Raw genomic sequence first — 8,707 nt, 5'->3', positions numbered from 1 at the left:
TTTCAGCAGATCATAACCTTCCCCCCCATACCTTACCTGACATGCTTTATATGCTGTAGCAGATCATTCACCAACACAGCACCACCTGCTGATCATCTTGGGAAGTAGCCCTTTTCCAGTCTTCTAGAGTGCCCTCTGCTGGCTGGTGTCTCACATGCCTCAGGCCCAGTGTCCCTCCCAGACTCCAGTACTCTCTTATCTTGGGATCCTGCCCTAGCAATACCCCCACACACTAGGTCTCCCCTCCTCAGGGAGTCTCCAACCCTCTATACTCACCTTGCCCCAGTGGCAACTGCCAGTCATCTAGCCCCCTTTCTTTGGGGCAGACTGCAGTGTAAAAGCCACTCATTATTGCCAAGGGAATTAGACCAACAGTCCCTCTAACCCCCATACCTTCATGGGCCTTTATCAAGGACTCAAGCCACTCCACAACTAGAGTGAGTCTGGTTTCAGAGTAGCAGCCATGTTAATCTGTATTCGCAAAAAGAAAAGGAGTACTTGTGGCACCTTAGAGACTAACCAATTTATTAGAGCATAAGCTTTTGTGAGCTACAGCTCACTTCATCGGATGCACCAAATGCATCCGATGAAGTGAGCTGTAGCTCACAAAAGCTTATGCTCTAATAAATTGGTTAGTCTCTAGAGTGAGACTGGCTCACAGCCCTTTATAGAGCCAGCTGTGCCCTGATTGGGTGTGGCCCCAACTGTGGCTGCTTCCCCAATCAGCCTAGCTTTTTCCATCGGAGCAGGGTAACTGCCCCGCTACATATGCAAGATCACAATTATATATGGGGGGTATCCAGGACTGAAAGGGCACTTAGCCTAAATTGGTGTGGTAGAACATTTTTAAGCTGAAGGTGTTGCTAGTCTTTTGGAAATGATTTGAAGGTAAGTTTTTAGTTATATGCTTTATACTCAAAATCCCTTTTTTAGTCCAGTCAGCCCACAGAAGGGATCTATGAGTACTTAAAATGTTGGAGTTACCCCAAATTGAAGTTTGTGAGTGTACTGAGATGATATTTATACTTAGAAGAAACCAGATACTAGGCTTTTCTAGCAGCTAAAATTGTAACTGATCTCTTTCTAGCGAAATGCTAGAAGACTGAGTTTAGGACTGATTCTAGTGATAGTGGGGCTACGGTTTCTTCCCCAGGCTCCCTAGCCTGGCTGTACATAGAGGATCAGTGAATCAGTTATTGTGTCATTTAGCTCAAGATTGAAGATATCTAATAAAGCCTAATGCTGAGCAGACCAAAGCCTCTTGACTTAATAAGCAGTTACATTTTTTTCAAAGGATAACCTGGGCTTGTTGCCCACACACCACAAGAAGGTCTCTAAAATGTTGTTAATTCTGGGAGCAGGTGTAGGGAACAGAAGAGTGAATATAAACTAGCAAGGAGCTAAGAACAAATAGTCTCAGGAAGACATTAGTGTCTTCTATATTAACTCTTCCCCAAAAGGATGGGGGGGGGGCCCAATATCTATGTAAATCCAAAACTCTGTGAGATAAAAGGATTGAAATTAATTATGACCATATCTTTTCTGTTCTTTTGCAAGAGAACTCCCAAGTACTTACTTTCTGCATGCTGCCAGAGAAAAGTATTATCCAAGAGGGCAACATTATGATCCCTCTAGAGACAAAGAACCTCTGACTTGTGCCAATCTATTTTGTACCCTGAGATCTTCCTAAACAATTCAGTTGTTTGTAGATGTGGGTGATGGGTATTGAATAAAAGTATATCCACATATAAGCATATTTTTCTGTCTTGGGACTCTATTTTTATACTTTATATCCGTTGATGCACTCTAATTTGGATGTCAGTAGCTCTAAGGACAAATCAAACACAAGTGAGGACATGGAATAGCCCTGCCTCCTACCACAGTAGAAATTGGAAGGAAGGGAAATGTAGTTTTTGGTACAACATGGGAGCTAATATTGGAATACAAAAAAATTTAATTTAGGGAATGAAAGGGCCACCAAATCTAAATTTTTGTAAAACGAGGAACATGTATCTCCAATTAACTCCATCAAAGGCTTTTTCCATATCCAGCAACAGAACAGCAATCCGTTTTGAGGGGACTGATAATAGGACAGCACATTGATAAATTGACAAGTGTTGTCCATCCCATGTCTCTTTTGTAGTAAACCCTTCTAGTCCAGGTGTATTCTGGTTCCTGTTATTTTTTTCTAATTGGCTACCTAGAATTTTAGATGATATGTTAATGCAATAGTTGATTGAGGATATTGGTCAATAGCTAGCACATTTTTGAACAGCTTTGGCAGTCTTAAGCATGACTAAGGCCTCATTCATTAAGAGGGCAAAGTGCCTCTGCCAAAAGTTTCAGTATATAATTCAGCCAGTCTGGGAGCCAGAGTGTCTTTGAATTGGGCATAAAATTCACCTGGAAATCTTTCTATCCCTGGAGCCATACCTGATTTCATGCCACCTAGGACAACAATTTCAGAGGTAATTAATCAGTAATAAACCCACATTTGTTGTTCTTCTATTAGTTGGGGCAGTTGCTGATTTTGAGTGTATTTCTCAAGTAATTGATCATCAGGGGGGTGGGGTCTTTCTCTAAATACAAGCACTGGTAAAATTTGGAGAACGGTTCATTAGTACTTTTATAATCAGTGAGTACCTGGCCCTGAGTAGAGCCTATTGAGGGTAATCAATTGAGTTTTTAGTGATGTCTATGTGCTAATAATTTCACAGCATTATTGCCAGATTCCCAGTATATCAGTTTTAGTTTAAATAAAGCAAATTCAGCCTGCATAACTTTATTAATCTCATATCTGAGATTGGTCATATCTCAGAGTTTATTTGAACAGGGGGAATCAGCATAGCTAAAATCTGCCTCCTTGAACCTTTCCATTAAATTCTCCATCTCTGCCTGCCTGGCTCTCTCTTTATGGGAGGAGTAGGATATTATCTTGCTATTAAGTATGCTTTGAAAGTGGCCCACAAGATTGCTCAGGAGACCAAAGAAAAAATGTTATTTCTTACTTCACAAACTTCTTAGATTGTGTGTCTAATAGCAAAGAGAAGTTTAACCTCCTTCTGCTAGTCCCTAGTTTTTCAGGAGATGAGAGCTGTGATCTACTGTGTGATCAGACATCATAATTTCTTTTATTTTGTTATTAATAACAGAGATCACCAAACCATCCATTACCAGAAAATAATAAATTCATGAGTATGTGGTGAGGATGAGGAAAAAGATATAGTTTCTAGTTAAGTCTTGCAGCCTCCATACATCCTTCAAATCCAGTTCTTCGATCTTGACAATAAAGCTCTGCCTAGCAAAGGATTGGGACTGCTGGTGTCTGCTCAATCTATAGAAAAGCAGGTCTAGCATTTCATTGCAGTCCCTCCACTATTAGATTTTCAATTAATCTTGAAAATAATTGATTGAAACGAGGGAATCATCTTTGTTGGGGACACAGATTTACAGAGTATTTGTAATATCGGAGATAACTTTTAACAATTAGGAGTCTATCCTCAGTGTCTTTTGTAGTTGACAGAATTTGTGTTCAGTCTTTTACTGAACAGAATTGACATACTCTTAGAGTTGGCCAAGTAATTACTAAAAACACCTTCTACGATGCAGCCTTTTTAAAGCCTCAGACTCAATGAGGTAGGTTTTCTGGAGGAATAGTAGATCAGCTTTCTTAAGGGAGATACAAAGTTCCCCCCCCCCTTTTTTTTTATAAGGTTACCAATTCCTTTTACGTTCCAAGAAACACACGTAAGTTAACAATAGGAACTCATGAGGAAGCATCCAAACAAATCTCATTTTGCACCCACTGAAATCCACAGATATAGTTAGGGTGCACAGACAGGATAACTAATAGCTAGGGGAGTCCATAAGGAGTTTCAGTGAAGAAAAGGGAGACTAGAAGGTGAATAGCAATAAGTTAAGTACTAAGTGGATAAGAGAACTGAGAGGAGGTAGAACGGGGGATTGTAAGAAAAGACAAAGGTGTGAGAAAGCAACACTCTTGAGGCAGAATTGGACAAAAGATCAGGTTAGAGAGAGGCAGCCTAAATCTACGCTTCCCTCCTGCCCTAAACTGAAAGCAGAATAAATGACTTGTTTCCAACCCTCTACCTGCAAAAAGCAAGTGGGGGTGGGGGGGAAGGGAACACCTTGAATACATTTTAAATAAAGTTTCCAGGCTAAAATACACCTACAACTGTGTAGCAGATGTAAGAGTCTACAGGAAAGATAAATCTATGAGGGTGTCCTAGAAAAATGAGGGGTGGGAAATGAGAAGAAACAGCTCCACCTATTATAGACACATACATCTAAAATCCAGTGTAAAGGCCCATAAGAATTTAAATGTTGCCCTCATTGCATGGTATGTCACCTAATGTTTACAATCTGCAATTTAAACTGAATGCATTACCAGTATGTTAAACTTGCTATAAGTAAGGCAACGAGACAACTACCCTCCATCCTCAAATCCCAAAACAATAAAGAAAAAATAACCCTATAACCATTATTAGAAATGGAGTCAGGAGATCCAGACTGAGAGAGCTGACCAAGCCCAGTTTGTAAGGCAAATCCATCACCCATACTGTTGCAGTGAGAGGATAGACTTCTCTGGAACTGGGCCGGTCAGGCTTCTTACTTAGTAGGATGTAGTTTGTAGATTTGAGATGGTAAATGTCCAATGATTCCTCCTGGCTTTATTTTTATTCTAATAATTTATTGAACTATCAATCATATCTGTTGTTGTAATTGGTTATCTTACAGAAAACCATCAATACATTTCCCCTCTGTGTCCATGTCGTTAAATTGCCACATGGTGGCCTCATATAACCAGGCAATGCCCAAGCTGATCTCTGTTTTCTTTTAGTAACCTCTCTTTTTCACTTCCTCACAGATGTGTGCTATGACATTTCCCTGACAGAATACTTAATATACTATGTGTCTTTGAAATATTTTGTTTGCAGTGTTGATGTAGTTACGTTGGTCCTAGGATATGAGATAAGGTGATAATATTTTGTACTGGAAAACTCCTGTTGGTGAAAGAGAAGTTTCCAAAGAGGTGAAGATGAACTTTGGAGCTCAAAAGCTTGTCTCTTTCATGAGTAGAAGTTGCTCCAATAAAAGATTTACCCTACCCACCTTTACTTTTTATGTAAGTCAAATGATATTCAGCTAAGACCTCCTGAATTCAACATAGCATCAGATTTGGATAGACCTCAAAGAAAACTGGGGGTCGGAGGAGGAAATGGCATTCCTCCATGAAGGTAAGCCTCTTAGTTAACCTTGCTGAAAAATTAAAGTTAAAATGGGTATTTCTGGTTTAATGGCTGCAAAGTCAGGGGAAAGTTCACAGAATCTTAAGATTTGTTTTGTTCTCTTGGTATTGGGCCAAGCACTGGAGCTTTAAGCTCATACACCGCTGAGAATGTTGTTGAAAGAAAAAATCTAGCAGTGGTTTTACTGAAACTTGAGAAATCCTGTTTATTAGGACTCAGATTTAGTATTAATTAAAGCAGTAAGTGTCTGCAGAAATTATTAAACAGCTAAAAAGTTTGCTAAGCTAGAAAGAAAATCAAGGAGTTGTGCTGAAGGGCTTTAACAAGAGCTCCTGGAAAGAATGGATTACAAAATTAGAAGAATCCCTATTAGTCAATTAAGACCAAGTGTGCTGTAGGGAGACATAATACTGAATATCACAGAGGTGTCCTACACTATTTATTTATTTTTTTAATTTGATTAATTATTATTTGAATAGCATTATAAATGTACATTTTACAATGGCATTTTACACATGTAGACATGACCTTTTCTGTTCCATAAGGCTTATATTGTTCATCTGGGATCTTTTACAGAACCTAAAACAGAAGGAAGCATTTTGAAAAAATATGCAAAGCACATAGTGTCTCAGACAAATGAGGGAAATGCAATCCTGTTATAGGTGGAGCTGATGCCATTATCAAGCTTAACATTTAACCCTAACGCCATAATTATTCCTGTTTTGCTATTTAATATTTAATATGAGACAGTATTTTTCAGTTCATCTCAGACAAGAACACTCAATCCTACTTCTTGTTCGACCAATTGCTAAGACAACAAATTTGTTTACATTTACATTTACAAATTTGTTTACATAATGCTGTTTACTTCTTATTTATATCACCTGAAAGTGAGAACAGGTGTTCACCTGGCACTGTTGTAGCTGGCATTGCAAGGTATTTATGTGCCAGATATGCTATACATTTGTATGCCCCTTCATGCTTAGACTTATGGGGCACTAAAGTTTTACGTTGTTTTGTTCCAGCCCTTTTCTTTTTTGCAAAATAGTTCTGATAATGAGAGTTGATGCTGGCAATCGTGATGATCTAACACTTGAGGTTGGTGGGTGCAATTGAACCAGGGACCTCTGGAGCTTAGTGCATGAGCCTCTACCACATGAACTGAAAGCCAACTTGCTGTTAGCTAAGGCTATAGAGCAGACTCACTTTTATCTCATCTCTCTCTCTTAGTGATCTTAGTGCCAGGAAGTGTGTGGACTACAATTGATTTACCTTTACTACCTTGATTTATAATAAGATTAGGTAGCTAGGAAACTAGATTTCCAAACAAGTGAATAAGGACCTAAAATCCAATGCCCATCAAAATCATTGTAAAGCCTCCTGTTGATTTCCATCAGATTTAGGTCACACCCTAACTTAAGGGGAATAAGAATTCCCCTAGGATATCAAATGATTCAGTGCCTTGTAAACTATAATAAAAGAAAGAAATCTAAGTTTGAAACTTAGTATGTGGAAGCTGAGCAGCTGACTTTTATACACAATTGGACTTCTTTTGTAAACTATAAATGTTAGTCAGAGAATTACTGACCTACCATATGTGATAGAGAGAAGACAGTCTGAATATTTTTATTATCTTCAAGGTCAAAGTTTGATGTATGTATCATATTATTTTAGTACCATCATAAACTTCTTACAAAATGAATTGAGTTCATAGAAGTTCATTATTTAACTACAGAAACAATGCACAAAAAGATAAATGTTACTATGTAACCTGACATTGTCATTTCTCCAGAAAAAAAATAGATTTTAGTTTGTTCTCCTCATTAAATCAGAAGGAAGAATAAATTTTCTTTTCAGGTGAAGAGCTTCCAATTTGTACTGTAAAAAATCACTTTCATTAGTGGTTTTTCTCACATACATTTTATGAAAAAGTTAACAAAAATAATAAATGTGTGAGAGATCTTTTCAGAGTTTTACAGAAATGCCTACAAACATGGTACATACTACATTTCTATGAACAGTACCTGCTGGTTTTCCTGTTTTAAATCCTAGAAAGATATAAATCACTTAAGTGTGTCCCCATATATTCTAGGATGACAGAACTTTTTAGTACTTATTGGATGAACACTTAAGAAAACTCTACTAAAAATAAGAGAAGTGCACTTATAATTAAACCTTTTTTTAATTCCTACATTACAAAATATTAATCTAATTTAAAGTACAGTCCTACTCTGAATAGTGACTATGTAAAAATAGTTCCTTTTTTCTGAAGAAATATTTATTCAGAATTGTATTTAATGACAATTTTTCAACTTTTTACTCTTGTTCACCCTTCATAGGTTGGAAGCTAAAATTTTAAAGGCTGGAATGTACCATTAATACCATCTAGTTTGACTTTCTGCAATACATAGGGCACAAAATTTCACCCAGTGATTCCTGGATCAGGCTGATATCTTGTGGTGATCTTGAGTATATAGTATTGTATTCAGACAGCACAAACTGGACATATTCTGGCCAGCTGACAATTCCATTTAGATTGTCAGGATCCCAACAAGGGCAGTTGGGACTAAGGGTCAGAGCAGGGTCAAACCTGAGGCTGAGTAGCAGAGGAGTGCATAGTCAGGTTCCAAGCCAGGGTCAATACCAAGGGTCAGAGTCCAAATTAGGTTTCAGGGTCTGAGTCGGGAGGCAAAGGCAGCAATAACTCTTACTTCAAAGCAATAGTCAGCCCTCCTGCTCTGAGAGGCTTTGACAATGTCTTCCAGCAAAGGACCCAGTACTTCCTCACTGGCCTGCACCAGCTAGGAAGGACATGGATCCAAAGCAGAAGCTGTGAGACAAGACTCAATATTTCCAGTGAGTATTACCATCTGAAACTCTAGCAGAGAAGATGAAGAGACAGTCTGGATTAAGCAGACGGTCTATGTAAAACTTGAAGCAAATCTACTGTGGTGAAAGAAATAACTCATTCTTAGCCTTCTGCAGAGCTACAACATAAAATGTCCTATTGTGCCAAAGTTCTATATCAAATATCTTAGTTTAAATGGTTCAGTCTCCACTACTAGGCTCAATCAAATGTATTTAGAATGGAGTTTTGGTCTTCAGGTTTTTTTTATGGCTATGCTATTCAAAGCAGTTAGTAGAAACTGCTATTCTAATTGATATTCTGATACTTTTATTGTATTTCACTAATTTATTATTTTATTATTATTTTATTAATAAAGGAATGAGAAAGTATTACAACAAAATAATGGAATGCTGTGAGAAACTTTAAACTCTTTTAATCCAGACAGTCTGGATTAAGCAGATTATCTAAAATTTGAAGCAAATCCATATTTTCCATGTGTGAACAAATTAATTCTAGGAATTTTAAGGCAACTGTAAATCATAAGAAGAAAAGGAGTACTTGTGGCACCTTAGAGACTAACAAATTTATT

General features: G+C 37.8%; 1 protein-coding gene across 3 annotated transcripts in view; it reads left to right on the top strand.

Moving 5' to 3' along the window:
* The first annotated feature begins 690 nt into the window (after positions 1–690).
* Positions 691–8,707, top strand: part of LOC119851057 (ATP-dependent translocase ABCB1-like) — an 89,618-nt gene continuing 81,601 nt past the window's right edge. The window contains exon 1 of one of the 3 annotated variants that reach the window (XM_038390257.2): positions 691–888. The gene's annotated coding sequence lies outside the window, so the exon portion shown is untranslated. The remainder of the gene's footprint in view (positions 889–8,707) is intronic. The other 2 variants (XM_038390256.2, XM_043509379.1) reach the window with 2 other exon arrangements.

The sequence above is a fragment of the Dermochelys coriacea genome, chromosome 2 (assembly GCF_009764565.3).
Source record: "Dermochelys coriacea isolate rDerCor1 chromosome 2, rDerCor1.pri.v4, whole genome shotgun sequence".
Classification (NCBI taxonomy): Eukaryota; Metazoa; Chordata; order Testudines; family Dermochelyidae; genus Dermochelys; species Dermochelys coriacea.
Note: the sequence above shows the minus strand (reverse complement) of the source record. Positions and strands in the feature narration are given on the sequence as shown.